Source organism: Cervus canadensis, chromosome 5 (genome assembly GCF_019320065.1).
Source record: "Cervus canadensis isolate Bull #8, Minnesota chromosome 5, ASM1932006v1, whole genome shotgun sequence".
Classification (NCBI taxonomy): domain Eukaryota; kingdom Metazoa; phylum Chordata; class Mammalia; order Artiodactyla; family Cervidae; genus Cervus; species Cervus canadensis.
Genome location: NC_057390.1, coordinates 15,837,665 through 15,851,897, shown reverse-complemented (window position 1 = coordinate 15,851,897; position 14,233 = coordinate 15,837,665). Strand labels below are relative to the sequence as shown.

The window sequence follows — 14,233 nt, the reverse complement described above, 5'->3', positions numbered from 1 at the left end:
TTCAATATCACGGTAATCAAAGTCTGCGCCCTGATCAGTAACACTGAAGAAGCTGAAGCTGAACGGTTCTATGAAGACCTACGAGATTTTCTAGAACTAACACCCCAAAAAGATGTCCTTTTCATTATAGGGGACTGGAATGAAAAAGTAGGAAGTCAAGAAATATCTGGAGTAACAGACAAATTTGGCCTTGGAGTACAGAATAAGCAGGGCAAAGGCTAATATATTTCTGCAAATATAATGCACTGGTCACAGCAAACACTCTCTTTCAACAACACAAGAGAAGACTCTACACATGGAAATTACCAGAGGGCCAACACTGAAATCAGATTGATTATATTCTTTGCATCCAAAGATGGAGAAGTCAGAAAAACAAACAAACACCTGGGAGCTGAATGTGGCTCAGAACATGAAATCCTTATTGCCAAATTCAGATTTAAATAGAAGAAAATAGGGAAAACCACTAGACCATTCAGGTAGGACTTAAATCAAATCCCTAACAATTATACAGCAGAAGTGAGAAGTAGATTTAAGGGCTAGATCTGATAGACAGAGTGCCTGATGAACTATGGATGGAGGTTTTTGACATTGTAAAGGAGACAGGGAGCAAGATCATCCCCAAGAAAAAAGAAATGCAAAAAGAGCAAAATGGCTGTCTGAGGTCTTACAAACAGCTGCAAAAGGAAGGGAAGTGAAAAACAACGGAGAAAAGGAAAGATATGCCCATTTGAAAGCAGAGTTCCAAAGAATAGCAAGGAGACATAAGAAAGTCTTTCTCAGTGGTCAATGCAAATAAACAGAGGAAAACAATAGAATGGGAAAGACTAGAGATCTCTTCAAGAAAATTAGAGATACCAAGGGAACATTTATATAAAGATGGGCTGAATGAAGGACAGAAATGGTATGGACCTAACAGAAGGAAAAGATATTAAGAAGAGGTGGCAAGAATACACAGAAGAAGTCTACAAGAAAGATCTCCATGACCCAGATAATAATGATGGTGTGATCACTCACCTAGAGCCAGACATCCTGGAATGTGAAGTCAAGTGGATCACTACGAATAAAGCTAGTGGAGGTGATGGAATTCCAGTTGAGTATTTCAAATCCTAAGAGATAAGGCTGTGAAAGTGCTGCACTCAATATGCCAGCAAATTTGGAAAACTCAGCAGTGGCCACAGGACTGGAAAAGGTCAGTTTTCATTCCAAACCCAAAGAAAGGCAGTGTCAAAGAATGCTCAAACTACTGCACAACTGCACTCACCTCACACACTAGTAAAGTAATGCTTAAAATTCTCCAAGTCAGGCTTCAGCAATACGTGAACCATGAACTTCTTGATGTTCAAGCTGGTTTTAGAAAAGGCAGAGGAAACAGAGATCAATTGCCAATATCCTCTGGATCATCGAAAAAGCAAGAGAGTTCCAGAAAAACATCTATTTCTGCTTTATTGACCATGCCAAAACCTTTGACTCTGTGGATAACTGTGAACTGTGGAGAAATCTGAAGGAGATGGGGACCTGCCTCTTGAGAAATCTGTATGCAGGTCAGGAAGCAACAGTTAGAACTGGACATGGAATAACAGACTGATCCCTAATAGGAAAAGGAGTATGTCAAGGCTGTATATTGTTATTGCACTTATTTAACGTATATGTAGAGTACATCATGAGAAATGCTGGGCTGGATGAAGCACAAGCTGGAATCAAGATTGCCAGGAGAAATATCAATAACCTCAGATATGCAGATGACACCACCTTTATGGCAGAGAGTGAAGAGGAACTAAAGAGTCTCTTGATGAAGGTGAAAGAGGAGAGTGAAAAAGTTGGCTTAAACCTCAACATTCAGAAAACTAAGATCATGGCATCTGGTCCCATCACTTCATGGCAAATAGATGGAGAAATAGTGTTAATAGTGGTAGACTTTATTTTTGGGGGGGGCTCCAAAATCTCTGTAGTTGGTGCCCGTAGCCATGAAATTTAAAGATGCTTATTCCTTGGGAGAAAAGTTTTGACCAACTTAGACAGCATATTAAAAAGCAGAAACATTACTTTGCCAACAAAGTCCATCTAATCAAGGCTATGGTTTTTCCAGTAGTCATGTATCGATGTGAGAGTTGGACTATAAAGAAAGCTGAGTGCTGAAGAATTGATGCTTTTGAACTGTGGTGTTGGAGAAGACTCTCGAGAGTCCCTTGGACTGCAAGGAGATCCAGCTAGTCCGTCTGAAAGGAGATCAGTCCTGAGTATTCATTGGAAGGACTGATGTTCATGCCGAAATTCCAATACTTGGGCCACCTGATGTGAAGAACTGACTCATTTGAAAGGACCCTGATGCTGGGAAGGACTGAAGGCGGGAGGAGAGGGGACGACAGAGGATGAGATAGTTGGACGACATCACTGACTCAATGGGCATGAGTTTGAGTAAACTCCGGGAGTTAGTGCTGGACAGGGAGGCCTGGTGTACTGCAGTCCATGGAATCACAAAGTCAGACACGACTTAGCAACTGAACTCAACTGAACTGACCAGTTTATCTATTCACCCATTGATGGACATATTGATTGCTTCTAAGCTTTAACAGTGAAGACTAAAACTGCTATAAATACCAGTGAATATTTTTATGTGGATGTAAGATTTCAAGTCCTTTGGGTAAATGTTAAAAGGTGTTACTTTTAATTGGAGTTCATAATTCATGTCCATAATGCACATACTGCTATTTTAAAGCATAAAACTCTCTGAATTATTTCATTATTTGTTTAATCTACTGATGTGTTAATATTCACTTACATCAACTGCTTATCTCTCTCCTTCTAGAATGTGTAAATATATCACCCTTAATTTGGGTAATCAGTTTTACAGTTACAAGATGTCAATACAGAACAAAATAAAATGTATATATATAATTCATGAGAAAAACTACACCACTCCCAAATTCAGAAGGAAATGAATTAGGAACATATATTTTACCAAAAGAATATCATTATAAGTATAAATCCAATCAAGTTCTTGACTTCCTTCCTAAGTTCTTATAAATACTTCAGAAGTGGAATTTTATCTCCATATTCTGTCATTGTTACAAGGATCAATATAAACACATGGTATGAATTCAAAGTATAACACCAGTAAATTGAAGGGAGATTGTCTCGATTATACACTGTCCATTACAATATTATGATTCTATATTTTTTGAATCTGTTACTTTCTGCTGAGTCAGGAAGAACAACCCAGTTGAAGGTCTATAATAAGACAGATGTGACCAAAATGTCTAATAAACAGAACAATTTGAAAGAGGGAAAACCTGCCAGACTGTGAATATAAGTATTTAAGTGCAACTGTACACAGAAAAGACCATAAGTCAAAATTAAAACGGAGTGGAAAACATTAGATTAAAACCACTGTGATATAAGTCAGTCAAGAGACGCAGAGACACAGCAGTGCAAAACACCTAAGGCAAGGTAACTTACATTCTGGTATATGGGTACTGTGTCATCCTCTACATAAAAGTGACTGAACACTAATAACTGCTTGCATTTACAGTGCTTACTTTCCTGAAGGAAATGAATACTACTTTTGTATGATAGGATTATATCAACACTGCAACAAAAGATGATATTTTCTGGGAACTTCTAGTTCAATCTAAACTTGAAGCAAAAATATGAAACTTCCATTTATCTTTTGTCACCTGTGATCAGTTTCCTGCCCCATAACATTCTCATGAGCTTTTTCACTTCTGTATTCCTCAGTGTATAAATCAGAGGGTTGATCAAAAGTGTTCCAACTGTATAAAACACAGGTATCATCTTATCCATGGGAAAGGTGGTTGCAGGGCATGTATATATAAATATGCAAGGACCAAAGAACAAAATGACCATGATGATGTGGGAGATGCAGGTGGAGAGGCCTTTCTTCCTCCCTTCAGCACTGTGGTTTTTCAGAGAATGCTAGATGATAGTATAGGAGAACATCAGCATGACAAAACTCACTGTTACAGATGGCCCCACTGTTGGACACCAGGAGTAGGTTGGTCGCCTAAGTGTCTGTACAGGCAAGTTTCAACAAAGGCTGCAAGTCACAAAAACAGTGATCTATCACACTGGGACCTCAAAAAGGCAGACTCAAGGTTAGAAGAATCTGAGCTGAAGAATGAAGACAAGACCCCATCCAGGTCACAGTCACCAGCACACCACAGACTTGATGGCTCATGAGGGTCATATATCGAAGGGGCTTACAGATGGCCACATAGTGGTCAACAGCCATGAGAATAAGGATGAAAGTCTTTCAGTTCAGTTCAGTTCAGTTCAGTCATTCAGTCGTGTCGGACTCTTTGCGACTCCATGAATCGCAGCATGCCAGGCCTCCCTGTCCATCACAAACTCCCGGAGTTTACTCAAACTCATGCCCATCGAGTCGGTGATGCCATCCAGCCATCTCATCCCCTGTCATCCCCTTCTCCTCCTGCCCCCAATCCCTCCCAGCATCAGGGTCTTTTCCAATGAGTCAAGTCTTCGCATGAGGTGGCCAAAGTACTGGAGTTTCAGCTTCAGCATCAGTCCTTCCAATGAACACCCAGGACTGATTTCCTTTAAGATGGACTGGTTGGATCTCCTTGCAGGCCGAGGGACTCTCAAGAGTCTTCTCCAACACCACAAATCAAAAGCATCAATTTTTCAGCACTCAGCTTTCTTTATAGTCCAACTCTCACATCCATACATGAGCACTGAAAAAACCATAACCTTGACTAGACGGACCTTTGTTGGCAAAGTAATGTCTCTGCTTTTTAATATGCTATCTAGTTTGGTCATAACTTTCCTTCCAAGGAGTACGTGTCTTTTAATTTCATGGCACAATCACCATCTGCAGTGATTTTGGAGCCCCCCAAAATAAAGTCTGACACTGTTTCCCCTGTTTCCCCGTCTATTTCCCATGAAGTAATAGGACCAGATGCCATGATCTTAGTTTTCTGAATGTTGAGTTTTAAGCCAGTTTTTTGATTATTTATCAGCTGAGCCATAAGGGGAGCCCATTATTACAGAATAGTACAGTTCTTTTAGTGCCTTAATTAATCTCTGTGTTCTGCCTACTCATCTTGCTTGTGAAAGTTAATGAAGGGAAACCTCATTAAAATGGTGTCAGTAAATCAAAAGGGGGAGGTCTCAGGCATATTCAGTCAGTAAGGATCCCAACTGAAAGATATGCACTTAACACTCGGGCAGGATGTGAAACTCCTGTCATCATCAGAAGGAAGAAAGATTTTCTCTTTGGCTGACAATACCTTGGCCACAAGAGACTGTGACAACTCAGGTAAAGAAAATCACTGTAGTTCAAGCTCCCAGTTTCCTCCAGTGGACTTTTTGCTTATAAACAGCTTCTCCTAACTTCCTCTTCATGATAAGAGAATTTCCTCTCCTTTGCTTTATCAGATTTATATGTGATTCATCACAGTTACTCATCCCCGCTCCTGAATAAATCTCTTTTACTGGTAAAAAATAACTGGCCGTTTTATTATTTAGATTAACTCTTCCCTCTCTCCAACCCCTGCCAACCACTGATTACTTTATTTTCTCTTTTTGTTTTTATGTCTTTTACAGAAATTTTACATAGTTGGAACCACATGGCAAGTAACTTTTTCAGATTATCTTCTTTTATTTCTGTATTATGCATTTAAAATTACTTTGTGTCTTTTCATGGCTAGACAGTGGGATTCTGTGCTCAAAAATATTCCATTGTGGATATTTCAGTTTATTCACTTTTTCACATATTGAAGACTATCTTGATTGATTCCAATACTGTGGATATTGCACAGTTTATTCACCTTTTCATATACTGAAGAATATCTTGGTTTATCATTTGTAAATATGAGTTAAAGCTGCAATAAATATTTGTGTGCAGGTTGTTGTGTAGACATAAATTGTCAGCTCCTTTGGGTAAATACCATGTTGTGTGATTGTTGGGTTTTGTAGGAAGACTAGGTTAGTTGTGTAAAATGACACAGAAGTGTCTTTCATGTGTATCCCAATAGGTAGTGCATGAGAGTTCCTGTTGCTCTGCATCCTTGTGAGCAGTTAATGTTGTCAGTATTTTGGATTTGACTTTTTATTGGTGTATAAGTGGCATCTTCTTGTTGTTTTAGTTTCAGTTCTTTAATGGCATTTAACACTGATTGGTTTTTTGTAACTTGTCATCTGTATATCATTTTATATTTTGGTACTTTATTTTATGAGGAAGATAATTTTAAGGATATTTATTTTATACAATTTTTTTGTAATAAGAACACTTAACATGAGACACACCCTCTTAATAAACTTGAAGTTACACCACATAGTTTGTTAACTATAGTCACAATGATTTGCACTCTCTCTGGAACTTACTCATCCTGCATAATTAAAACTTTGCTCTTGTCTTTGGCAACCACCTTTCTATTGTCTATCACTTTGACTATTGTGATAACCTCTTACAAATGGAATCATCAGGAATTTGTCCTTCTATATCTGGCTTATTTCACTTGGCTTAATGTCCTCCAGGTTCATCCAAGTTGTTGCGTATGATTAACATTTTTATATTTAATGAAATGTGTGTCCCTTGTTTTGCTGATATGTTACTCTGCATTTAGGAAACATTTGATATCTCTTGGGGGTTTATGATATAAATACAAGGTTGTACAGCACTTTTTACCCCATAAGTAATGTCTTAATTTTGTACATATATTTATATGCCACATAGGTTTATACACATATTAGAAATTTGTGTTATTTATACCTGTGTAATGATCTGTCTCTTCACGGCATACTTGCTCCCTTGATTACACCTTGAAAAGACAAATAGGAAACACTTATAGCATTTAAATAATGTGTTGTAAACTTTAAGGTTTTTGTCATAATTAGTAGTTGACAAATACTAATGAACAGAAATGAATGTCTTTTTCATATTTGGTATATCCTCAGGACATCCTCATTTCTATTTTTCATTCTCCATTCCTGAACAGAATTCCTTAGAACACTAAGTACCTCTGAAATTACATTTCCAGTTAAAAAATAGTGGATTGTTATTCAGTAGTTCATGTTTTCACAATTTGAGTTTTTAGTTTAAACCTCCTAGACCTAGGTTGATTTTTTTTTTTTTTTTTTTTTAGGAATCTGTGTCACTAGAAAACTGGTATAGGATCAGACCATGTTTATGTTCCCAGTAGAGTTTACTAAATTATTCTGATCTTGGAAAAGCCTCCATTCACAGAACAGAACAGAGAAACAGAAAATGGAGAGATGAGATCTTCTAGAAGAGACATAGTAGCTAATAAGTGTTTGACATCTTAGTTTAATTATATTTGGTCCTGCAGAGTTGATTATTATTAAATTTTGAACTGTCATTTTTCAACTAAGATTCCTTTTTCAAATGTAGAAAGATATATAATCATGGGCCAATCCATGATCAAAACTTTAGATTTTTTTGTGTGTGAAGATGATGTTATAAGGGACCCTTTTAAAAGAAAAAAAATATGAACTGAAATGTTATTCATTGACATGAAACCTACAAGATTATTATTCCTATTGCATTCCTTCCTTTTTGAATCCCACCCGTACCTCTAACACGTTGTTTTAAATGTATAAAACAGACAATAAAAGGAAAAGTAGATAAAAATTTGTTTTTTTACATCTTCTTCTCTCTTGACAAATGTATTTCTCTTCAACAAACTTGTAATGCACATCGTCTTCCTTCAAATTGCAAACAACTCTAGAAAATGTCTGATAAAGTTATTCACTTTCAAATGTCACACAGGGGAACAAATCTCTTTGCACTCTGTGAACATGGGCAAGGATCTTAAAACATAAAGAAAGTGAGCCTTGAAATTTTAATCATTACAATAAGATTATCCTTTCCCTTATTCATTTAAAAGAATAAAAGGGAGGTGTTATAATACATTATAAAAATATGAAATAAAAGCTATGACCAAACTAGACAGCATACTAAAAAGTAGATACATTACTTTGCTGACAAAGGTCCAGCTAGTCAAAACTATAGTTTTTCCAGTACTTTTATATGGATATGAGAGTTAGACTATAGAGGAAGCTGAGTGCTTAAGAATTGGTGCTTTTGAACTTTGGTGTTGGAGGAGACTCTTAAGAATCTCTTGGACAGCAAGGAGATCACACCACCTGTTCTAAAGGAAATCAGTCCTGAATACTCATTGGAAGGACTGATGCTGAAGCTGAAACTCCAATACTTTGACCACCTGATGTGAAGAACTGACTCATTGGAAAAGACCCTGATGCTGGGTAAGATTGAAGGCTGGAGGAGAAGGTTACAACAGAGGATGAGATGGTCGGATGGCATCACTGAATCAATGGACATGAGTTTGAGCAAGCTCTGGGAGTTGGTGATGGACAGGAAAGCCTGGTGTGCTGCAGTCCATGGGGTCACAAAGAGTCAGACATGACTGAGTGACTGAACTGAACTGATTATAAAATATTGGCACAGGAGAATATGGTAGGCACTGGATGTAAAATGATATGAAAGCCTGTTACTACACTAGTCCATGATTTTTTCCATTCCCCTGAGTATGTATAGTTTGTTTGTATGTAATCAATCCCATAAACCCACCCATTTCTAGGCATAACATTTCTTTTTTTTCATTGGGACATGTGCATTTAATAAATTAAGATTTTTAAATATATGCCGCATAATCAAGTTTTAGTCATTTTCCTCATTAAATATTGAATCGGTAGTTTCAGTTTGATGTGGGTTCAATCCCTGGGTTGGGAAAATCCCCTGGAGAAGGAAATGGCAGCCCCTCCAGTATTCTTTGCTGGAAAATCTCGTGGACGGAGGGACCTGACAGGCTGCAGTCCGCGGGGTCACAGAGGGCGGCGTGGCTAGCAAGCAGCACACACGGCTTCAGGTGACGTTAGAGCTCCTCATCCCCTCTGCAGAAGCAAGGCCCGTCTCTGTCTGTACGTATTCCAAACAACCTTGGCTGTCTCAATCAGTTACTTTTTAATGTTTTCAAAAAATATTTTCTGTGCTCTCAAGAACACTTCAGGGATACTTTTTGACTTCTGAACAAAGGACTACATTCTATAAAAGGGATGTTAGAGTTCTCAAATCAAGAAATATTTTATTAAAGTGAATGTTTAATAAGAATTAAGATTCAATGGAAGCTCTTAGAGAGTAGTAAATGGAATAAAGGGATCTCAATAATGGAAGTAATGTCAAAACCAAGTATTCACAATAAATAGGTCTTGAGTTGAGTTGAGTTCAGTTGCTCAGTCGTATCCAGCTCTTTGTGACCCCATGGACTGCAGCACGCCAGGCCTCTCTGTCCATCAGCAAATCCTGGAGTTTACTCAAACTCATGTCCATTGAGTTGTTGATGCCATCCAACCATCTCATCCTCTGTCCTCCCCTTCTCCTCCTGCCTTCAATCTTTCCCAGCATCAGGGTCTTTTCAAATGAGTCAGTTCTTTGTATCAGGTGGCCAAATGGAGTTTCAGCATCAGCATCAGTCCTTCCAATGAATATTCAGGACTGATTTCCTTTAGGATGGACTGGTTGGATCTCCTTGCAGTCCAAGGGACTCTCAAGAGTCTTCTCCAACACCACAGTTAAAAAGCTTCAATTCTTCAGTGCTCAACTTTCTTTGTGGTCCAGTTCTCACATCCATACGTGACTACTGGAAAAGCCATAGCTTTGACTAAATGGACCTTTGTTGGCAAAGTAATATCTCTGCTTTTTAATATGCTGTCTATGTTGGTCATAATCTCATCTTGCAGTCTTCTGTGAACTTTAGGACTGAAGTGTCAAAAAAAAATGGACTTCTGATTACAGGATTTTTGTAACATGATTTTATAACATAAAGTTGTTTATATTGCAATAATGGATGTGCTTATTTTAGTTTCCATCTTGCAAAAAAAATATCTTGCAAACTATGTGTTTTCAGGATATACTGTCTGAAGTAATTAAAAACATTGTACAATGTAGGATCTTAGTTAAGTGCCTTTTAATCAAATTTTCCACACTACTCCTTATAATCATCTTTTGTCATTGCTCTAGTACTATTCTGATTACAAAGTATACTAAAACAAATTTATAGAGTCTTATATTAAATTTACAGGGCCTTCTGGCAACAAAAATCAAGGCAACAATATTCCCAAGATCAGGTTTAAATAACTGTGAATCAGGTATAAATCTTGTAGTAGAGGATGTATTTTGTGATGTATTACTTGAGCATGTAAGACAACTGGGACACTGATAACCATAAAATGGGCATCTAAAGCATTCAGCCTTTATTTACATGAATTATTGGCCTTGGAGCATGCTGTTAGGGGCTGTACGTTATTCATATCTTTCTGATATTGATAGATACTTTTATTTGTGGCATTTATGTGATCACAGGCCCAAATTTATTTTTTTCCAGAGAAAGGTTAATACCTTGTCTCATATTCACAAAAGAATATGGCACAAACATGAGTTCAGAGACAAAGCAGCATCAGGAATACGGTGCATCTTCAACTAGTGGACATTTGGTTCCAGTTAATGGGTTGTCCCAATATTATTTATCCCCCCAAAGGTCCAAATAAAAATTGTTTAAAATCCCTGTCCATCTGGTACATTGATGCCCTAGAAAACAGCCTGACTTGAGAATCACAATATCATCATAACACTCAATACCGATTACTTATGCTTCCCTTCTCTGATTGTCCTCTGTATCATGAAATCACCATTTATTCATTACTCTTTCAGAATCTTACTAGGCAGAGAGAAGACTTCTGTGGAGGGCAGTGGGCAGTATATATAAATATAATAATTTATATATTTCAGTGCTACTCTCTCAATCCATCCCACCTCATTGCCCTGATAGGCCCACGAGTCTGTTCTCTAAGTGTGCATCTCTATTCCTGCCCTGAAAACAGGTTCATCAGTATCATTTTTCTAGGTTGCCTATTGGAGATATATTAAAAAGTGATATTGGCTTATTTTGAAACAATGCCTCTCTGAATACAAACATTGAAATTATATGTCACTTACTTGTTAGAAGACTCTCTGAACTAGTGTCAAGTATACCCATCCATTTTTGACAGAGATCCTCTCACAGAATACTGAAACAAAAAATCTTCCTCTTTACATACCAGAGGGACTATTTTAAGTCATGGTGATGTACAACATTGGCAACCTAAAGATAATTAGTCCCTAAAGTTTTCCTTCCTTTGCTAGAAGGAATTACCCAGATATAATCAACTCAACTTTTTATTTGTCTATTCAATCTATATGGATAGCAACTGAATGCTCTTGTACTCAGTAACCAGATAGACACAAGGTCTTGGAGTTTTTAGTAACTTGTTGACCAAAAATAGAGGAAAATATGCAAGTGGATGGTGGAAAATGTTGGATAATAGAAGAAAAACAATGTCATTGTTAAAAGAGGAAGTAGGTCAGTCTCATCCACTGCCCTAAGGTGTCCTTCTGTGCCTTAGGCAACAGATTTATAGGTTTTGTAATTTATTTGCAAGTGCAGTCCACGTAGTGTGGTTCCTGGACCCAGTTTCCATGCTGTGGACTGCACACATCACCAACCATGGAAATATAGACTAATAGCAGATGAACAACAGATTCACATAGACCTCTAGCTTTTCTAGTAGTTAATTTCTAGTAGTTAATTCAGTAAACTGAATTAATACCTCATACTATTTTCAAATTTATATCCAACTGTTTTTCTAACTTACATTGGTAAATATACACTTACTCTGTAACATATTTTATTGAAATAATCTAGCTTACTTACCATATATTAATTGAATAAAGAAAACTGAAGCTCACAGAGGTCAAGGGCTTTTCAGGTTTTACATTGGGGAAGATCAATACTGAGAACTGTACTGATGACTCATTCATTTCCTGGTTTGCTCTCTGTGCATAGCTTTTTCTTGCACAAGACTAAATTTAAAACCAGGGAGTAATGGAAATTAATGACCAATGAAAGACATTAGAATTATCAGTAAGACAATGAGCACAGGTTGAAATCCTTGTAGTCTTAGGTTATATAAACAAAAATATTTGGTAGACAATTGGATATTTTTTTAAGTTTGAGAAATGTGTCAGTGCTGTGCAATTAGATTTGAAACACCACTTATAAGTAATATTTTAAATCATGATATTAAATAAGGTATACAATATGGCACACTCACTTTGAAGATAGTTTGGTGGTTTATTACAAAGCTAAACATAAACTTGCCATATTTTCCTGTTGCCATCTGTTTCTAGGTGTCCCACAAATTAGTTGAAAACTTAGGTGCATGCAAAAAGTACACTTCATGTCCTTCAATAGATGATTTGATAAACAAACTGTGAAGCACCCATGCAATGGAATATTATTCAGCAATAAGTAGAAATGAACTATCTAACCACAAAAATCATGGAGAAACATTAAATGCATATTGCTAAATGAACGAGGCCAATCTGAAAATATATATACTGCATAAATCCAACTGTATGATATAAGATAAAAATAAAGGTGCGGTAAAAATGTCAAGTGGTTGCCAATGGTTGGGAGGGAAGAAGAAATGGGTGTGATTAAGAGAAGCATGGAGAAGGCAATGGCAACACACTCCAGTGCTCTTGCCTGGAAAATCCCATGGACGGAGGAGCCTGTAGGCTGCAGTCCATGGGGTCTCGAAGAGTCGGACACGACTGAGCAGCTTCACTTTCACTTTTCACTTTCCTGCATTGGAGAAGGAAATGGCAACCCACTCCAGTGTTCTTGCCTGGAGAATCCCAGGGATGGCGGAGCCTGGTTGGCTGCCGTCTATTGGGTCGCACAGAGTTGGACACGACTAAAGCGACTTAGCAGCAGCAAGAGAAGCATGGGGAATACATAGGACAGATTTATCCCATGATACTGTAAAGGTGGATACATTACACATCATAGAAACAGTTGAAATTCATAGAACATGCAACACAAAGAGTGAATGCTAATGCAAATTACGGACTTTTGGTGATAATAATGCCATATTGCATTCAATATGCAAAGTATAATGAATGAATTTTCCCATGTCCTTGTCTCCTTACCCATATTTGGTAATGTCAGTATTTTCAATATATCCAGCCCAATAAATGTGTATGTGTGGTAACTTATCATATATTATTTTCATTTCCCTAATGAAATGTAATGGCTTCCCATGTGGCACAGAGGTAAAAAAATCTGTCTGCCAATGCAGGAAGTGCAAGAGGCAGTGGTTCAATCCCAGGGTTGGGAAGAACCCCTGAGTAGGAAATGGTAGCCTGCTCTAGTGTTTTTGCCTGGAATATTCCATGGACATGGTTGCCAAGAGTCGGACACAACTGAGCGACTAAGCACACAGTAAAATGCAATGCTCAGAATCTTTTCACATGCTTGTTTTCATCAGTGTATCTTCTTTGGCAAGATGTCTACACAGATCATTTGCCCATTTTCTCTGTTGGATTTTTTTTTGTTGTTTGTTTGTTTCTTATTTTAGGTCTTCTCCAACGTTTCAGCAAATGTTCTTTATACATTTTGGATATGAGTTATTTAACATGTCTTTTATAAATACTTTCCACCAGTCTGTGGTTAGCCTTTTCATTGTCTCAAAAGTCTCTTTTTCAGAATAGAATTTTTAATTGTAATGAAACTCATCTAACATGTTTTTCAATTCCTGATGTAAACATCATGTTTTTAGTAGACTTTATCTTTGTGGGTCATTTTAAGATTCACAGCAAATCTGAGTGGAAAATAGAGAGAGCTTGCATAAACTGTTTATGCTCTCAACCCTCACAAACACCCAATTCCTTCGTCTTATCAACATCCTGAACTAGGGTGTTATATTTATTACACTTAAGGGACCTGATTTGTTACTGAAATATCATTATCACCCAAAGCATATAGTCAACATTAGAGTCACTCTTAATATAGTGCATTCTATGGATTTTTACCTAAAGGATCTCCTGGAGAAGAACGTGTCAACCCATTCCAGTATTCTTGTCTTAGAATTCCATGGACAGAAGAGCCTGATGGGCTACAGTCCATGGGATCACAGTCAGAAAGACTGAGTGAATAGCACTGTACTATACTATAATGACATTTATATGCCACCGTGGTATCATACACATAATTTAACTGCCATAAAACCCCTCTGTGTTCTGTTTATCCATTCTTCTGTGAAAATTAAAGAGAAGCCTCATTAAAATGGAGTTTGGAGGAAAAAAAAAAAAAAAAAAATGCTCTCCCATGCATGTACC

At 37.4% G+C, this 14,233-nt stretch overlaps 1 pseudogene; it reads right to left on the bottom strand.

Annotated features, from left to right (window-relative positions):
• Positions 1 to 3,660: 3,660 nt before the first annotated feature.
• Positions 3,661 to 14,233, bottom strand: part of LOC122441554 — a 19,863-nt pseudogene continuing 9,290 nt past the window's right edge.